Genomic DNA, 19,990 nt, shown 5'->3' on the forward strand with positions numbered 1-19,990 from the left:
ACTCCACCAAAAAACTGTTAGACTTCATAAATGAATTCAGTAAAGCTGCAGGGTATAAAATTGGCACCTCCAAATTAGTAGTATTTCTTTTTTAAAATTTATTTTAATTTTATTTTGTTTGTTTTTTAGAAAAAGGATCTTTTTTTCTGTAACCCACGCTGAAGTGCAGTGGTGTGATCATAGCTCCCTGTAGCCTTGATTCCTGGGTTCAAGCAATTCTCCCACCTCATCCTCCTGAGTCTCTGGAACTACAAGCATGTGCCAACACGCTTGGCTAATTTTTAAATTTTTGGTAGAGATTGAGTCTCACTACGTTTCCCAGGCTGACCTGTAACTTCTGGCCTCAAGCGATCCTCCTGCCTTGGCTTCACAAAATGCTAGGATTACAGACATAAGCCACCGCTCCCTGCCAGTAGCATTTCTTTCTTTTCTTTTCTTTTTTTTTTAACAATGCAAATGCTTTTTTTATTTCAATAGTTTTTGAGTTACAGGTGGTTTTTGATTACATGAATAAATTCTTTAGTGGTGATTTCTGAGATTTTAGTGTACCCTTACCTGAGCAGTGTCCACTGTACCTATTATATAGTCTTTTATCCCTCATCCCTCTCTCAATCTTCCTCCTAGTGCCCCTAAAGTCCATTATATAACACTTATGCGTTTGCATCCTCATAGCTTAGCTCCCACTTAGAAGTGAAAACATGATATTTGGTTTTCCATTCCTGAGTTACTTCACTTAGAATAATTGCCTTCAGGTCCATCCAAGTTTTTGCAACAGACATTATTTCATTCTTTTTTATAGCTGAGTAGTGTTCTATAGTGTATATATATACCACATTTTCTTTATCCACTTGTTGGTCTGTGGGCACTTTGGTTGGTTCCATATCTTTGCAATTATGAATTATGCTGCTATAAATATGCAGGTGCATATGTCTTTTTTATATAATGACTTCTTTTCCTTTGGGTAGATACCCACTAGTGGGATTGCTGGATTAAATGGTAGTTCTACTTTTTGTTCCTTAAGGAATGCCAATAACATTTCTTTATGCCAACAATAAACTATCTAAAAAAGAAATTAAGAAATCAATCTCTTCATAGTTGTATGAAAAAATAAAATAGTTGTACATTTCACCAAGATCAAAGATCTGTATTCTGAAAACTATAAAACATTGATGAAAGACATTATAGATGATACAAATAAATGAGTCCCTGAATTGGAATAATTAATACTATTAAAATGTCCATATTAAACTAAGTGATCTACAGATTCAGTGCAATCCCTATTAAAATTTCAATGTCATTTTTTATGGAAATTAAGCAAAAAAAAAAAAAAATCCCAGAAATTCTTTAATACCCCAAAAGACCTTGAATAGCAAAAGCAATCTTGAGCAAAAAGAACAGAGTTGGAAGCATTACACTGCCTGACTTCGAAATCTATTGCAAAGCTATAGTAATCCAAGCAGCATGATATACTCATAAAAACAGACACGTGGACCTATTGAACAGAATAGCTACTACAGATATAAACTCACACATTTATGGTCAATTGATTTTTCACAAAGGTACCAAGAACACACAACGGAGAAAGAATAGTCTCTTCAAACAATGGTGCTAGGAAAACTAGGTATCTACCAAAAGAATGAAGTTAGACTGTTATGTCACTTTTTGTATGAAAAACAATTCAAAGTGGATTAAAAACTTAAATGTAAGACCGGAAATTGTAAAACCACCAGAAGGAAAAATAGGGGGAATGCCCTATGACATTGGTCTGCACAATTATTATTTTGATATGATCTGAAAAGCTCAGGCAAAAAAAACAAAAATAAATGGGATTTCATAAAACTAAAAAGGCTCTTTACAGCAAAGGAACAATTAATAGAGTGAATAAACAATTTATGGATTGGGAGAAAATATTTGTAAACTCCTCCATCTAATAAGGGGCTAATATTCAAAATATACCAGGAACTCAAACAACTCAATAGCATAAAACAATAACTCAATCAAAACTGCATGAAGGACCTAAATAGGCACTTCTCAATAAAAGCCATTCAAATAGCCAACAGATATAATAAAAAATGCTCACTATCACTGATCATCAGGGAAATTCAAATTGTGACCACAATGAGCTATCAACTTACGCCTGTAGAACGGCTGTCATCCCAAATATGAAAGATAATAAGTGTTGACGAGGGTGTGGAGTAAAGGAACTCTTTTGTTTTTTTTTTTTTTTGAGACGGAGTCTCGCTCTGTCGCCCAGGCTGGAGTGTAGTGGCCAGATCTCAGCTCACTGCAAGCTCCACCTCCCGGGTTTACGCCATTCTCCTGCCTCAGCCTCCCAAGTAGCTGGGACTACAGGCGCCCGCCACCTCGCCCGGCTGGTTTTTTGTATTTTTTAGTAGAGACGGGGTTTCACCGTGTTAGCCAGGATGGTCTCGATCTCCTGACCTCGTGATCCGCCCGTCTCGGCCTCCCAAAGTGCTGGGATTACAGGCTTGAGTCACCGCGCCCGGCCAGGAACTCTTATACACCATTGGTGGGAACATAAATTAATACAGCCACTATGGAAAATAGTACGGAGGTTCCTCAGAAAACTAAAAATAGAATTACTATATGATCCAGTAATCCCACTTGTGAGTTTTAATTCAAAGGAATTGAAATCAGTATGCTAAAGAAATATCAGTACTCACTTGGTCACAGTATTATACAATAGCTAAGATACTAAAGCAACCTAGGTGTTCATCATCAGAGAAATAAAGAAAATGTGGTATATATACATATGATGGAGTTCTATTCAGCTTTATAGGAGGAAGAAATCCTGTCATTTGTGACACTATGGATGAATCTGGAGAACAGTATGCTAAGAGAAATAAGCTGGGTGCAGAAAGACAAATACCACATGATATCACTTGCATGTGGAATCTGATAAAGTTGAACTCACATAGAGGGTAGAGTGATGTTTATCGGAGACACGTTGGAGGCATGGGCAGTGAATGGGAAAAGCGTAGATGTGTTGATAAGAAGGTAAAAAGTTTCAAACAGGAGGAGAAAGATCTAGTGATCTATTGCACAGAGTGGCGCCTGTATTAAATAATAATGCATTGTGTATTCCAAACTTGCTAAGAGAAGCTTTTTAAATGTTTTCACCCAAAAAAATAAGTAAGTGTGCTGATAGATTTGTTAATTTGCCTGATTTAATCATTTTACATTGTAAATATATATAAAAATGGCACATTGTGCCCTATAAATATATATCATTATTTTCAGTCAATTAATAAAATAAAAATATTTTGAAATAAATCTATAGCTTTAAATGCTTATATGAAAACTAAAAAATTCTCCAATAAGCTTTCACTTTAAGAAGCTTAAAAACGGAAAAAAGCAAAGTAAATTTAAAGTAAACAGAAAGAAGAAAATAATAAGAATAAAAAAGAAATTATTGAAATATAAAATAAACAAAATTGATAAAATTAACACATTGACGCTTCTGCTTTTGCCTTTCATTGTTAGCACTTAACTATGTAATCATGCTGACACTAGAATCTGGACAGAGAAGGTTTCCAGGCTTCCAGAATTTGTAAATAAAGAAGAGCTTAGAAGGGCAAGAATAGGGCTGAGTATGAACAGACATACTCATCCAGAGGGCAGGCATTTGAGTTACAATCTGGTACAAATTCCCGAAAAACAGGGATCGCATTTTGAAATTTTCCATTTCTTCCTTCTCTAGGGCATTGTGAGGCACATAGAAATTACTCACTTCTCAGTGACCAGCTAGATAGTAATGATAAATACATATAGGGCTGTTTTTCCCAAATTCTCCTTTTGGATATGTCATCCTGGGTGAAAGGAACATGGTCAAAGTCTTGGGCCTGAGAGGGAGTCAGAGTGTGTGTGTGTGTGTGTGTGTGTGTGACTTTAACTGATCATGGGATTAAAACTTCAATTTTCTGTTCTCTCCTAATGCTTTAACAGTGCTTGGTATAATTTAACAGTAGATGTGACATTTCTATTTTTACCAAGAAATGTTCAATGGAAAGATATTCTGGGAAATGGACTCTCCAAAGATAATTAAAATTACATGAGTCCAAGATGTCTACGTCACTAATTATTAAAAAAGAATATAATTTGATTCAAATTCATTCCTTTGTAATTGAAAAATATAGACTGTATGCAGTAAGTTTCAGACAGTAATATCTTCCTACTTTTAAGATGATGTATCCAAGGAACAGTCATTTGTAACAATTTTCATTATCACTTTTTCATTTTCCAGAAAGCTACTCATCACAAAATAATCAATTTTCATTTTCATCAAGGGAAGACTTTAACTATATCAGAACATGGTTATGTTGCATAACTTCGGGACATTGAGGAAAAGTAAAAACAGTGACATGTATGCGACTACAAGCTTTTAGAGCTTTTTGTTTTATTGTAATAAGAATATTTAAAGGAGAACTACCCTTTTAACAAAACTTCAAGTGTACAATACAGTAATGTTTAATTATGGGAACAGTGTTGTACAATAAATCTCTAGAACTTATGCATCTTGTATAATTGAAACTTTAATGCTTATTGAGTAGCAATTCTCTATTCCTTTCTCCCTCCCATGACGCAGGTCTTAGAAATGATATAATAAATATGATATCAAGAGCTCAGGAAACGAAAGAAAAAACAGACAAGTGTGGCAACATCAAACTAAAAAGATTCTGCATGACAAAGGAATCAAATGAAAAGGCAACCAATAGAATGGGAGAAAATATTTGAAAACCATATATCTGACAAAATGTTAATTTCCAAAATATAAAAAATTCCTGCACTTCAATGGAAAAAAATCCCACAACAAATAAACCAATTTAAAAAAATGGGCTAAAAAATTGAACAGACATTTCTCCAAAGAAGACAGCCAAACAGCCAAAAAGCATGTGAAAAGATGCTCAATGTCAGCGATCATCAGGCAAATGCGAATGAAAACTATCAGTTTACACCTGTTATGATGGTTATTATCAAGAACAAAAACAAAAACAAAAAAAGCGCGTTGACAAAGACGTATGTAGAGAAATTTGGAACACTTGTACGCTGTTGGGAAAGCAAAATGGTGCAGCTGCTTTGGAAACAATATGGGTCTTTCTTAAAAATAAAAATAGAACTATTGTATGTTTCAGGCTTTTTAAAAACTAATATTTTTATTTTGAGATAAGTGTAGATTCACAAGCAGTTGTGTGAAATAATACAGAGATTTTCCATGTGTCCTCTACCCAGTTTTACCCGATGGTGATATGTTTCAAAACTATACTGATATCACAACCAGGATAAGCAATGGAATATTTTCACCATGACAAGGATTTCTCATATTGCTTTTTAATATTACACTTATCTCTCCTTAACCACTCTTAACCACTGCTCATCATTTTTACATTTTGACATTTCAAGAATTATATAGAGTCATACAGTACATAAACACTGGGGATTGACTTTTTTCACTCAGCGTAATTCACTAGAGATTCATCCAGGTTGTGTATCAAGTTTGTTTCTTTTTATTGCTGAGTAATATTCCATCGTGTGAATGTACCACAGTTTGTTTAACCATTCACCCATTGAAGAACATGTGAGCGTTTTCCAGTTTTTGGCTATTATGAATAAAGCAATTATAAATATTTATGTATAAGGTTTGTGTGAAGATAAGCCTTAATTCCTATGGAATGATATCCGGGAGTATCATTTCTGGATTGTATGGTAGTTGCATGTTTACTGTTTAAAATACTATCAGACTGTTTTCTAGAGTAGCTTATCATTTCATATTCTCATCAAAATATCCGAATAATCCAGTTTCTCAGTATTCTCACCAGTATTTCGCATTATCATTATTTCTTGTTTTAGCTCCTTTGATACTTACATAGTAGCTTCTCATTCTGCTTTTTATTTGCATTTCCCTAATGTTTAATGACATCCGCAGGTTCTCTTTATTGAGATAATATGTTGTGTACATGTCAATCATTCCATATTGCAGAAAACTATGTTTCTCATCCCCCCTAATATCTGGCTATGTATATCTGAAAACAAGTAGATTTTTATTTGAAAAACTTTTATATCTTGATCTGGCGGTTTCCTTATGTGTCATGTCGGGAAAGCAGATTAATTAATGAATGTTTGCTTAGATCTCCCCACAATTAAAAATAGAATGAAAATAGATGAAGTGTAATTCCTATTACTTGGGTGTTTGTGGTAGGCAGAATAATACCCCAAACCCAAAGATATCTACATCCTAATCCCAGAAACCTACAAATATATTGCATTACATGGCAGTAGGGCATTAAGGTTACTAATCAGATGGCCTTGAGATAAAGTGATTAGCTAGGGCTATCCAAGTGTGCCAAATGTAATCGCAAGTGGAAGAGGGAGGCAGAAGAAGCAATCAGAGTCAGAGAGAGATTTGAAGATGTCGTATTACTGGGTGGGTGAAGGGGGCCACAAACCCCAAAATGGGGGGAGCCTTTAGAAGCTGAGTAAGGAAAAGGAGAAAGAAAGAAAAAAAGGACTCTTCTCTCCAGCTCCCAAATGAATACAGTTTTGCCAAAAACTTGATTTTAGCTCAGTGAGACCCAGTGCGGACTACTTATTTCCAGAACTGTAAGATTCTTTATGTGTGTTCTTTTACATCACTAAGTTTGTGATAGTTTGTTACAGCAGAAAAGATAACTCTATCAATGCTGAATTATCATTTAAATCAAATTGATATATATTTTTTGAAACATCCACGAACTCCCAGAGCATTTTATCTATTCATGTCTCTATCTATCCTTTGTCTCTTTTATAAATGACTAGATCTGCAGCCCCTAGTACTGTGCATAGCATGTGGTAGATGCTCAAAGAATGCTGATTGAGTACATGAATACATGAATACCTTCTAATTTTGATGTAATTCAACATATATTTATTGCGTACTGCTTGTGTACCAACTATTGCAGTTTACTGGGTTCTGGAGTCAGAATGCTGATTAAGGCACAACACATTGTAGAAGGGAGATGGATACTTTATAATACAATGTGGTGAGCAATTTGAGTAGAACATTGAAAAAATGTTGTGTATACAGAATAGGGAATTATATTTCTTTTCTCTTCAGAAGAGAACAGTTCTGCAAAGTTGCTTAATGGAAGTGACATATGAGATCACTTCTGAAGGACAATTGCATGGGTTTCATGGTTTAGCAGGGACTTCTGGGTAGAAGGAATAACATTTGTAAAGGCACAAAGATGTGAAATCTCAAGACTTCTCTGGAAAGGGCTAGTTTTTCGAAGTGGCGTGTAGGTATGTGTATGAGGAGAAAAGACACTAGAAGAAAGCTATGTAAGCTTAAATGTCATTTGTATTTGGGAAGAGTATTGAATACTCTTATATAGTACAGAACGAGTATTGCAGCAGTAAGAGTGACACAAACAGAGTATTATTTTACAAAGATATCACTGACTACTATATGGAGGATGCATTACATGGAAGCCAGAAGGTGATTAGGAGGCTGTCACCATAGGCAGAACTCAATGTGATGAGGGCTGAACTAGAGCAATAACAAGGTTGAAATAGTTTTTGCAAGGCCTTTTAACAGTAAACATGGTAGTTGGATTGATGGCTGATGGGATTTGGGTAGGTGAAGTGTGAGAGAAATGGAGATGTTAGAAATGTTCTCAGTTAGGGTAGTTGGGTAGATATTAGTACTGTAACATGTGATACCCTAAGAAGGAAAAACAGTCTGAAGGATCGATGAAAATTAATGTTGGAGATACTGAGTTGGACAGCAAGACATGCAGGTAAAACATGAAATAGGTAGCTGGATTTCAGGAAAGAGATTAAACCTAGGAATATTGATGTAAAAATCTCAGATGTGATTGTCTTCTGATTCCTCGGGTGTAAGTAGAAGGTGAATAGTCCTTGCAATTACAGAAACTTGAACTTGGATCTCGGGACTACCACTAATTCCTGGAACAAGCATAGGCAAATCACATACACTTGCTTATCTGGGGAGTAAGTAAAACAGTATCTATCTCAAATAATTTTAAAAATTAAAGTGTATAATTTGAATGAAATACTTAAAGTATATTATATACTTAGTAATTCTTGTTTTCTTCTTTTTCCCACCTGCCCTTTTCTACGTCTTTCTTTTATTTAATGTAGAAGTTCTTGATAATGGGGTTCATATTTAACTAACCATTTGATAAAAATACACTGCAAATGCTCGATAAAAACTATTTGAATTTAGTTGATTATTTAAAATGTTTTTAAGTTGAAAAATCATGTTCACAAAAATAATTACAATTGTAATTGTAAAAATAAAAATGAAAAGTTTCGTTGTCCTCAATACCAGATCCTATAACTGAAAATTGTCAAGTTTAGTGTAGTGCAGATTTTTTCTGCATATATTAATACATAATGGATACGTTGATTAGTAAAATGATGCCATATTACATATTGTCTTGCAGTGTGCTTTTGTCAGTCAACAATACATGTGTGGTACATATAATGCAAGTATATGTCCCATTCTTTTTACTGGCCGAATGTATTTCAAGGTATGAATGTGTATCATTAATTTAACCATTCCCCTTCTGATGAACATTTGCAACATTTCTCACTTTTTGCTATTATAAACAATGTTGTGTGAAGGAGGTTTACTTTCATGGGTTGCCAACTTGCCAGAGTCAGGTAAGACAGAATACCCATAAAAATAAAAGTTACCCGAAGCAGATTTATTATTTACAGAGAGGCAGCAAGGGACAACAGAAGCTTAAGCTTCATTGCGAGTTGGGCCCCCAAAGCTCAAGAAAGCTGCCCAGGGCAGATGGAATCTCATCTATGGATACCCCACCTGTCCCGCAGCTTAGGTACCCCAGAATGCAACTCATTCTGGGTTTATTCCCTGAAGGGAAGATGATACACTGGGCTAAAGTATTGAAGGATGTCCTATTTCTTGGGGGCACTGGAACAGATCCAGGGCTATTTCAGGCAGTTCTGCCTTATTGTAGGGTGTTGCATTCCTAGCACATTCTACAGTGATTCTTGACAACTACAAGCCTGAAGTGTGTGTGGGAGGGTGTGACTGGGTTGGTATAAGTCCACCCAGAGAACTCTCTGGCATGTTGCAATATGTATTCTTAAGTATATTTTTCTATACTTTACACATTTGTGTTAATATTTTATAGAGTATTTCTGTATGTATATTTATATAAATCTTATATTTATATAAAACTGGAATTACTTGATCATAGAGTATGCATATCATTTATTTTAATATATACTGATCACATTTTAAAATGATAATATAAATGTCCCTCCTCAATCGTGTAAAATAATGCCCAGTTTTTTCCTTTCTTGTCAACACATTCATCTAAAACAGCCAAGATGGTGAGCAAAAAATTATTCAGATGTAATTTTAAGCATGTTTTTAAGTTATCAGTTAGGTTGGGCCTCTTTGCCTGTTTATTGGCATTTTGCATTTATTTTATCTGTGATTTGCTGATTCTAATTTTTTATCTATTTTTCAATAAATTCCTGTTTATTGCTTTCCAAGTATAATTATATGGGGGCAGAGAGATAATGTCTAAGTGTTTCTTTAAAGAATAGGCTAGAATTGCACTGTGTGTTAAAGAACAACCTACTTCATGATATGCTATATTAAGGTTCTGAAGATCACCATTAATAGTGACATGTGTGATGGTCATTTTTTATTGCACAGAAAATAACTTTGTTCAGTAAATAATATGCACTCGAATTCTGCATTTTTCTCTTAGCGAAATACTAGGACAAAAGAAAGAGTAACACCTATTATTGGGCAATTACTATGTGCCATACATATTAGACAACTTATCTCCTGGAAACTTCTGAGTAATTATATTATTCACAGCATTATACAGACGCATCATCAGAGGGACAAGGAAGCTAATTAAGTTCCTTAAATTTACACATTTTTAGTGGTAGCTTTGAGCTTAAGTTCTAGGCAATGCCAAAGTTCATATTCTTTTCACCATGATATTGTGCTTCCCACTTTTTAAATAAACAAATGTTAACAATTCTAAGAAGCAATCTCTTTGTACTCATATACTATTGTGTAATCTGCTTAAAAGACAGTTTGATTTTCTGTAAAAATGAAGCCAAATGTTCTCCCAAAGCAGCAAAAGATGGCCCAGTGAGTGCTGCATATAGCAGTGTTGCTACAGCTCAACAGAAAGATCTCAGCAGTGGTAGATCTGTAGCACGCGTTGGGGAATGGACAAAAGTAGGATATTTAAAAAGGGGAGGTAGGGCCCTCTAGGTGGAAATATTGTTTTAAGCAAACATGATGTGGGTGTTACATTACCATGATTCCAAGCATGGACAATGATGCTTTCTAGCTGCCATGGCTGAAAGAAGTAATGGATGGAGAGATCACTCTTACTCTGTTTTCTCTTAGGCATATGAATGATGATATATCCTTAAACATACAGAGGTGGCCTTGATTTAGTTCTCAAAATAATTTTTTAGATACTAATATTAAATATTACAAGTAGAGGGAGTACTACAAATATTACAAATACTATTTCATGTAGTATCCAAAAGGATGAAGAGATATAACACTTTCCTCTACTGCTTTTAAAAATCATATGTGTATGTGAGGATAAAATTTAGTTTTTAGCAGAAAACCTAGAAGAAAAATATTACTCAAAAGCAAACTGAGGAAAATAAAACCAAGGTTTCTTCCTTTGGTTATTAGAGGTGCATATAGAGAAAAGACTACTTCTCAGAGATAAGGAAATGGCATTAGTATTTTCTGATATAGAGTCATCAAAATCTATTTAGTTTTTATGGCTAAAGTTTCTGACCTCACAGGAGACTTCAAAGACAGATAAGCGGGTAGATAAAACATCCAAACAGAATTTAATTAAAGCTATAATGAGCATTGGTTTTGTGTTATCTAGATAAATTTCCAGTCTCTTGCAATTTGTGTTACGTTGGCAGATTTCACTATAGTCAGGTTCCTGTTTTTGGCTGAGAGATATTAGCTAATGGTGTGTCCAAGGAACAAAGGAAACATTTGATTTCATTTAGACATGAAAGCCTTTACCTTCTTTGATGCCATAGTTGTGGAAAATGAACTAGAGACAAGGTTGATACAGTTATAAAGGCTAAAACTTATAGTAATATTTTAATAATGGTTATAATTTATTGAGTGCTTACTATCTGCCAGGGATATGATATTAACTCATTTACTTTTCATAATAATCCTGTGAGGTAGGGTAAACAGTATTATTAACTTCATGTTATAAATAAGAATGATGAGGTCCAGAATAGCAGTATGGTTACTCAACTAGTGTGTAGCAGAGTAGAGATTCTAACCCAAGTTTAGGTAATTTGGTAATATGAGCTCTAACTACTTTGCTATACTCTTAAACTCAACGATAAACATTGTTTAGTTCATTTGGTAGGCAGTGTAGAGGAGAGAGCACCAAAGAGTCAGAAGGCCCATATTTGAATTCTAGTTTTGCTATTTACTAGCTGTGCAATCATCAGCAAATCATCTATCCTCCTGGAATGTTAATTTCCTCAAATGTCAAACATAGACAATAAAAGCAATCTACCTGCAGGGCTTTAGCAGTATGATATGAGACACAACACATAAAAATACTTAACACAGTGCCTGCCACAATGTATATTGTTCTGTTCAACATAGAGAAGTAAGTTTGGAAAAGAAGCACATGCTTTGCATTCAAACAGGAGAAAGAGAGATAAAGGACAGAAAGTGGAAAGGAAGATTTTATACACTGTAATTGCACTGTAAAGTCAGGTGAACTAATGGCAAACCTCTCTGAATGTTTTCTCCTTACTTTAGAAAATTGTGTGTCTCTTTTTTAAAATGTTGGAAATATAATAGGATTCAGAATTAAACAAATAAGCAAACTTAGAACGTTTCATTCCAGTTTACCTTCTTATTAATGACATTGATGTGAATGTTGGTTTATCTTCCAAGTCTTACTTTTCTGTTTTTTAAAATGGGATAATAGTAACTTTCTCCCTGTCTTTGTTGAGAATTAAGTACCATAAATGATGTAAAGACACTTTTCTACTCCCACCAACTCTTCGCTAAAAATGGAAGATATCTGAGGGTAGGTACCAGGTTTGTCAAATCCCTGGAACCCAGCTAAAAATAGCTTCCCTAGTAAACTGTAAATCTTCTCTGTTGATTATAAGACATAGACAGCTAAGCTGTTTTTTGTTTTTGTTTCTGTTTTTGTTTTTTTGAGACAGAGTCTTGCTCTGTTGCCCAGGCTGGAGTGCCGCTATGCGATCTCTGCTCACTCCAACCTCCGCCTCCCAGGCTACAGCAATTCTCCTGCATCAGCCTCCTGAGTAACTGGAATTATAGGCACTTGCCACTGCACCTGGCTAATTTTTGTATTTTTAGTAGAGATGGGATTTCACCATGTTGTCCAGGCTGGTCTTGAACTCCTGAACTTTGGTGATCTGCCTGTCTCGGCCTCCCCAAGTGCTGGGATTACAGGCGTGAGCCACCGTGCCCGGCCGCTAAGCTGTCTTATAATCAACACAGACTATTTACTAATTCTCTGGGGACTCTATTTTTTATTAATTTCCATTACTGAAACATTTCAGACAACTTTAAAAGTCTTACTTGGTGTGAAATTAATCACTTCAGACTTGTGGTGGCTTTAAATTCTTTTTCTCCTTATTGAATGAAAACTAGGCTACTGCAAAGATTTGGTTTCATTCCCTGATATTGTGGATATTGGATAACAGGTCAATCTACTCCAACAGTAATCTCAAGTGTTGAGGACAAAACTGTGTGTGTGTGTATGTTTTTTTTTTTTCAGAGACTAGACATTGTCTAGGTAATAACTGTTAAAATAAATGATGGTGAATAAATACTATCAGGTCAAGCTTCCACTGCAGTATTTTATTTTGTCATTTTATTTTATTTTGAGATGGAGTCTCACTTTGTCACCCAGGCTGGACTGCAGTGGTGCAATCTCAGTTTACTGCAAACTCCACCTCCCGGGTTCAAGTGATTCTCCTGCCTCAGCCTCCTGAGTAGCTGGGATTACAGGCATGCACCACCATGCCCCAGCTAATTTTTGTATTTTCAGTAGAGACGGGGTTTCACTATGTTGGTCAGGCTGGTCTTGAACTCCTGACTTCGTGATCTGCCCGCCTTGGCCTCCCAAAGTGTTGGGATTGCAGATGTGAGCCACCACACCCGGCCCACTATAGTATTTTAAATTATGAAGAGCATATTCGTATAGCAATTACCCTAGCTATCTAAGTAATATCTAAGCGATGTCAGAGAGTGAGTCACAACATCACAAAATTACTTTATGAAAGCAAGATGAGACTTTGTGAGTTTCTTTATATTTTGCTTTTTACTTTAAGGGACGCATTGACAATAATGTCATTTATTTGCTTCCATAAACCTATAAAGGGCAAAGCATAATTCCAAATGTACACTATTTTCTTTATCAGAGAGATGCAGCTGTATGAATAAGATAAGGCAACTCAGTAGAATTTGTTATATCCAAAATCCAATAGAACTTGTAAGAATTGCTATATACAACTTTTCTCCGCCACCAAATATTTACTTAAATATATAGCTAATGAATCACAAGTCAATCATTTATTCACTTACTGCAAGAACATTTATTGGGCACCTAATTATGGAATAGATTCTGAGGATGGAGTTAAGATTCAAAAAACAGAAATTATTTTAGAGAACATGCTCTGATAGGAGTTGTAAATCCAAACAGTTGTAAATAAAACCAGTGAAAAAGTAGGATGTAAATGCAACAGTGGAGGTAGCTACAGCATTTGACAGAAATGGCACAATGAGAAAAGATTCTGTTTGACTATTTAAGGAGATTTTTCAGAGAGGATGAACAATTGAGTTTTGTCTTGCAAAATGAGTAGCAAATTACTAGAAGGAAGGAGCTTAGAAAGGGAAACAGCTTTAGGGCAGAGTGGACTGCAAGCAGAGAGCCAGGGAGTGACAGTCAACCTGATCATGGTGCCATATCTTGGAAGCCATTGAAAGTTTGGGAAAAGGAGAGTGCCATGATCAGAAGGTGATTGACAAAGGCAAACACTGCTGTAATATAGAAAAACAGTTACAGGGAAAAGAGGGCAGAAGAGAAGCCAAGAACATATTACAATATTTTAGGCCAATGGGAGTAGAGGATATGAATCCAGGCAGGCACTGGAAGTAGACTTAAAGCAAAGTGGATTCTACGGGATTTGATATCAGATTGTAAGGTGATGCAAAATGGAGAGGGAGAGAGATTGTAATCTATTTTAAGCTATGAATCTTGGTGACTGAGGCGATAGTAGTGGTATTAGTATAGTTTCAAAAGGAAGAGCAAGGGAAAAAGTAAAGATAAGTTCCTTTATAGATAATACATTTGGAATACCCATAGGTAGACATGATTCAATGACTGCCAGAGATATTACACAGTTTTGCTGAGAAGCCAAGGTTTCTTACCTCTTGCATCTAAGCAGCCAACATCTTTGGGAACTGGTCCATGAATTTCAGGAAAATCGTGATGCTCTGCCAGTAGGAGCATATTGCAATAGGAATTCACATTTTATCTTTAATTGACACACAATGGCAGCAAATAACATAATTTGCATTCTGGTGGAAAAGCCAAGCCAGTACTGATTTGGAGACAATACTTTGGGATCTCTATCTGGACACACAGTGTTTTTGCCCATACAAACGAGAACAAATGAAGCAGACCATCTTTTGTGACTAATAATGCCTCCTTTCAGTTTCTGAGCAGAGTTTATTTGCTTGTTCATTGTTTGTTTCTTTTCTGATTTGGGGGATGGCATCAGAACCTCTATTCCAGCTTCAGGAGAATCACAACAAAGTTAATGAAGTAAGCAATTTACATACAGAGTCACAAAATAAATCCAAACAAACAAACAAAAATAATGCTATATGTGTACCAGGATTTGAAGAAAATGTTTTTTTCCTAGTTTGGATGGATTGATACTGTCTTCTCTTATACTGTTTTATTAAAAAACAACAATAGCAACAGCAGCAGTGAAAACCGAACAAACATTCTTGAACAATGATGATTATGTATATAATCATACATATAATCGTATATATAATGATATATATGAGATATATATATCATTGCTATATATATGATATATATAATACATCATATATGATCAAAAGAATGATATATATCATATATATCATCAAAAGAATGATATATATCCTGTATATCATATATATATAGAGAGAGATACATATCATTCTTTTGCCAAATTAGGGAAAGGTGGCTGCCTTTCCCAGTGGTTCCCATCTGGAATCACTGGTAACTCTCCCAGCAGATCCGGATTATCTTGCTCTTGAGCTGATCCTGACCAGCACAGAAAGTAATCATCTCGTTGCTCAGCAGACTTTGGGCTTTTCTTATGGTGAAATGTGCAATTAATAATATTGCCCATATTTTTTGTGTCATGGGTTCCCAGGGACAAGATCAGAGCAATAGGAAAAGTTGATTTTCCTAAACCACTGATGAATTGTCCTGCCTCACCTACCCCATGCAAATTACCTTCTGCCTAACTCCTCTGCCTAACACTACTCAGGAGCATCTCTTGCCTTTCCCACATATGCATATCTGTAGCTTTGGGAACCAGTGCCAAATCCTTGCAGCTGCCTATGCTTTGCCTCCAGAATCAACCCTGGCTTTGTCCCCACCATCTGCTTTGAACCTCCTCTCATTTGGCTTTGGGTCTTTACTGCTACTGTTTGTCTTCCCTACGTGGGATGATGATTCATTTTCAGTCACCCTTGAAAGTGGTGATTGTCTCTTGATTCTCTTATTTCCTCTGAGCACATTGCCCAGTCTTAGCTACCACATGGCCAGGTCTTCTAAGCCTTACTCTCTGATTTCAAAGTGTGTTAGTCCATTTTGTATCACTGTAAAGGAGTACCTGAGGCTGGGTAATTTATAATGAAAAATTTGCTTCGCAGTTCTGCAGAGTGTACAAGCATGGCACCAGCATCTGCTTGGCTTCTGGTGAAGCCTCAGGATGCTGTTACTTATGGCAGAAGGTGAAGGAGGAGCTTGCATGTCATGTGGTGAGAGAGGAAGCCAGAGAGAAGGGTGGAGGTACCAGGTTCCTTTAAACACCCAGCTCTCTTGTGAAATAACAGAGTGAGAACTCACTTATTACCATGGGGAGGGCAGCAAGCCATTTGTGAGGGATCCACCCCCATGACCAAAACACCTCCCACCAGGCCCCACTTCCAATGTTCGGGGATCACATTTCAACAGGAGATTTGGAGGGACAAATATCCAAATAACATCACAAGAAAAAGAACTGGTCATACAAGGACCTTTCTACTGTTCCACAAAGTCTAGGACACCTGTCTTCCTCTTGAAGTCTCCCTCTTTCAGAACCTTGGATCCTGCTCTCAAATCACTCCTTTCTCTCTCTCTAGTCCTTGCTGTAAATGCCCGACACCCTGAAAATAAGGCAATGCTACCTACTTGGCTTCCATCATCAGTCCTGGCTTTCTATAATCACTTAAGTATATGTATGGAAAATGCATGGATTTAGGAGTCAGAAGCCTGGATTAAAATCCTGAAATTCTATTACATATTTTATTATGAATAACCTTGGAAACTTTATCTCCTCTGAGAGTCAGTTTTCTTATCTGTTAAATGGAAAAAATAATATTTCTAGATTAGACCAGTAGGCAGATTACTTTTACTGAATCACCATGCCCTTTACTAAATAACGTGATTGGGTTTATAGGTTGTTTGGTATCATAGAGTCACCGTCTTATTTCCCAGTTGTTTATATATTTCCTCTTCAAACTAAACTAACAGCATCCTAGAAACTCAGAATTGGAAAGACCTTTTAGCAACATTAAGACTAAACACCAATTCAATATATGAATCTAACTGTAACATCCCTAATAGGAGTCCCTCAACCACTATTTAAATACTCCTGTCACCAGGAAACTCATTACTTACAAGTTAGCAGATTCTATTATTGGACAAGTTTGATAAATTGGAAAGTTTTATTATATTGAGTCAAACTCTACCTCCCTGATTATAAAATTTTTCTTATTTTTTTATGTTGTATTTATTGGTTTATTCTTAGAACTCCTTTCCATTTAGTTATCCATTTCTTTTATTTATTATGTGTCTGTTATAGAAACGTAAATCAGTATAGAATTTCTTTCAGAAATGACATTTTATCGGCTGTGTAACTTGTTATTATTATTAATCAATTTAATAACTATGAGTGCCATTCTCAGGGGAGTGGAAAAAATCACCAAAAGCCATGTTTTAAACATTCAATATCTAAAGTCATCTGTAATACCTGGAAGAGACAGGATAGATGGAGAAGACATGGGAATTACTCTTTCATAAATGAATCCCCAAATGGTAGACTTCCAATGACCAAATCAGCTTAGCTACTGATTCCTGATAAGACCTAACAAATTTGTTTTGCCATGACTAATAGAGCTAAGGAATTTGTTAGACGGTCACTGAACCTCTCAGTCAAAATCCAGTACAAACGGATGACCCTTTTAGAGACATAAAGGAAAGAGGACAGACTGTAGAATCTTAGAATACTAGACTGTAACATTAAGTGGCAATTATTTGGATCCAAGTTAATATTTATATATATGTGTAAATTTTAAAAACAAATGTTGGTGTCTCTGCTCTCCTAGCAGGAAGCTCAGTCTCACATATGCAGGCAGATTGACTCAAGACTAACTCTGATTATAGTAAGGTTTTATTTTACCGAAATATTATGTAGCTCTCTCTACTTTCTGTCCTCTAGATGTTTCTTTATACCAAGTCGTTCCTTCGTTCTTTTGTGTATCTTGTGTTTTTTTCTTTAAAAAAAGGATTTTGTTGAGTGACTATTTACTGCAAAGCACCAATCTAAGCCATAAGGATGCAATAATAAATAAAATAGTTTTGGTTTGTGACATAGTGCGACTTACAATATATTGGGGGAAGCAATAGTATTTGGAAAATTACATAATAAATATAAAGTTTCAAATTTTAATAAGTGCTATGAAGTAAAACTGCAGAGGTTTTATAGAACAAACTGACCAATTCTATAATAGCAGTAGTCATAGAGGTGGTGCTGGTGCACAAAACACTTCCTGAGGAATGGCCTTTCAGTTGAGATCTGAAGAATAAGCTAACTAAGCAAGAGTTTGGAGTATGGACAGGGAAAAGCCCTCCTAGACAGAGAATTATGAGAAGACTTTGAATTGGGTAAGATGTTTGCAGGATTAGGACAAGGGTAACCACCTGTTCCCCATGACAGGTGATTCTCTCTTAAATCTTCTCAGTGTACACATCTTTGTATGCTTCAGTCTTTCCTCATATGACGTGAGCTCCAGACCTCTCACTTCTGTTTTTGTTCTGCCTTGGTCATGCTCTAGCTTGGCTTTGTCTCCTTGGCATGTGTTCTTAACAACAGCACACAACTCATGTGGGTACGTCAGTCGTAAAACCAACCCTTCTGAATCCCAAACTGGGGATGGGAGAAGTTATAACTGAAGTCAAAAAAAAAAAAAAAAAAAAGGCCGGGTGCCGTGGCTCACGCCTGTAATCCCAGCACTTTGGGAGGCCGAGACGGGCGGATCACGAAGTCAGGAGATCGAGACCATCCTGGCTAACAGGGTGAAAACCCGTCTCTACTAAAAACTTCAAAAAAATTAGGCAGGCGAGGTGGTGGGTGCTCAGTCCAGCTTACTCGAGGCTTATGCAGGAGAATGGCGTGAACCTGGTGGAGCTTGCAGTGAGCTGAGATCACGCCATCAGACTCCAGCCTGGAGAGACAAGCGAGACTCTGTCTCCAAAAAAAAAAAAAGCTGAAAAGAAAAACTACACGACGCATAATCAGAACCAAACCAACCAACCAAACAAACAAACAAAAAACCCAGAGTAAGATTTACAGGAGTAACCACAAGGACCCTGCTGGGCTTGCAAGGCAGGTGCTATCCTCTAAACTTCTCTACTTCTCCTCTCCTCAATGTTTTAAAAGGTATGAAAGAAGGAAAGCTGGTGGATTTGGAATCAGTCTTCAAGTAACTGTCCAATATAAGTAACATTTTGATGTAGGATAAAAAGAGACAGAACAAAAGAGCTCTTTCTGCAAGTATAATACTACACTATAATATTATTTTTTAATATATTTTGCCTCTTTTCTCTCAACTTGAAGTTCTTCAGGGCCTGTTTCCTTTCATTAACTGTTCTCCCTCTAAGGGAGGCTGAAAAATATCACCATGGGCTATGATAAAATACCGCAGATGGATAACGTGCCAAGTGGCTCACAAAGAGCCCTGGAAGCTTCAGCCTTACAGATAAAAGGAAATATCTAGATGGGAGAGGATTGATATAGTAAATAAATTTGACTGGCATTAAGTATTTAGTGTTGTGGTTGGCTCCATGAAACCATTACATCAAATGCATAATGGCATAGTAGCCATTCGGGCTTTACTGTAAGTTTGACAAGCCCCAACCAGCTGCATGGCATTAGATTGTAAGTGACAAGTTCTGATAGACCTGTCAGGTTGAGAAAGATTACTTTAAAGCAAATAGAAAATGCTGCAGATTCTTTTATTAATAAGGTAACCTTCAGTTTAGAAAGATGAGGAAAGGCAGTGAATGCTGGCTGCTTCTGAGAATGTAACTTTGGTCAAGACAGCTGCCTTGGGACAAGTGCAATTTCCAGATGGGGTATCAATTATGAGTTTTAAGCAGGCAACACTCTTGACAGCTGAGGGATGAGTGTGTTGATTCTAAATAGTCTACCCTTTGCACTGCTTGGATTCATTGCTTCATATAGTAAGTTCATGCTAAACCAAAACAGTTTTTTGGTGGATTCTGTTTGATCATTTCCTAGAGACACTTTAGGTTGGTGGGATGCAATGTAGCCCCTGCTGCTGAAGACACACTTCAGGTAACAATTGATATTCATC

General features: G+C 36.2%; 1 pseudogene; it reads left to right on the forward strand.

Moving 5' to 3' along the window:
• The first annotated feature begins 2,248 nt into the window (after window positions 1-2,248).
• LOC116269711 lies at window positions 2,249-13,002 on the forward strand (annotated as a pseudogene).
• The last annotated feature ends 6,988 nt before the right edge of the window (window positions 13,003-19,990 follow it).

Source organism: Papio anubis, chromosome 12 (assembly GCF_008728515.1).
Source record: "Papio anubis isolate 15944 chromosome 12, Panubis1.0, whole genome shotgun sequence".
In the NCBI taxonomy this organism is placed as follows: domain Eukaryota; kingdom Metazoa; phylum Chordata; class Mammalia; order Primates; family Cercopithecidae; genus Papio; species Papio anubis.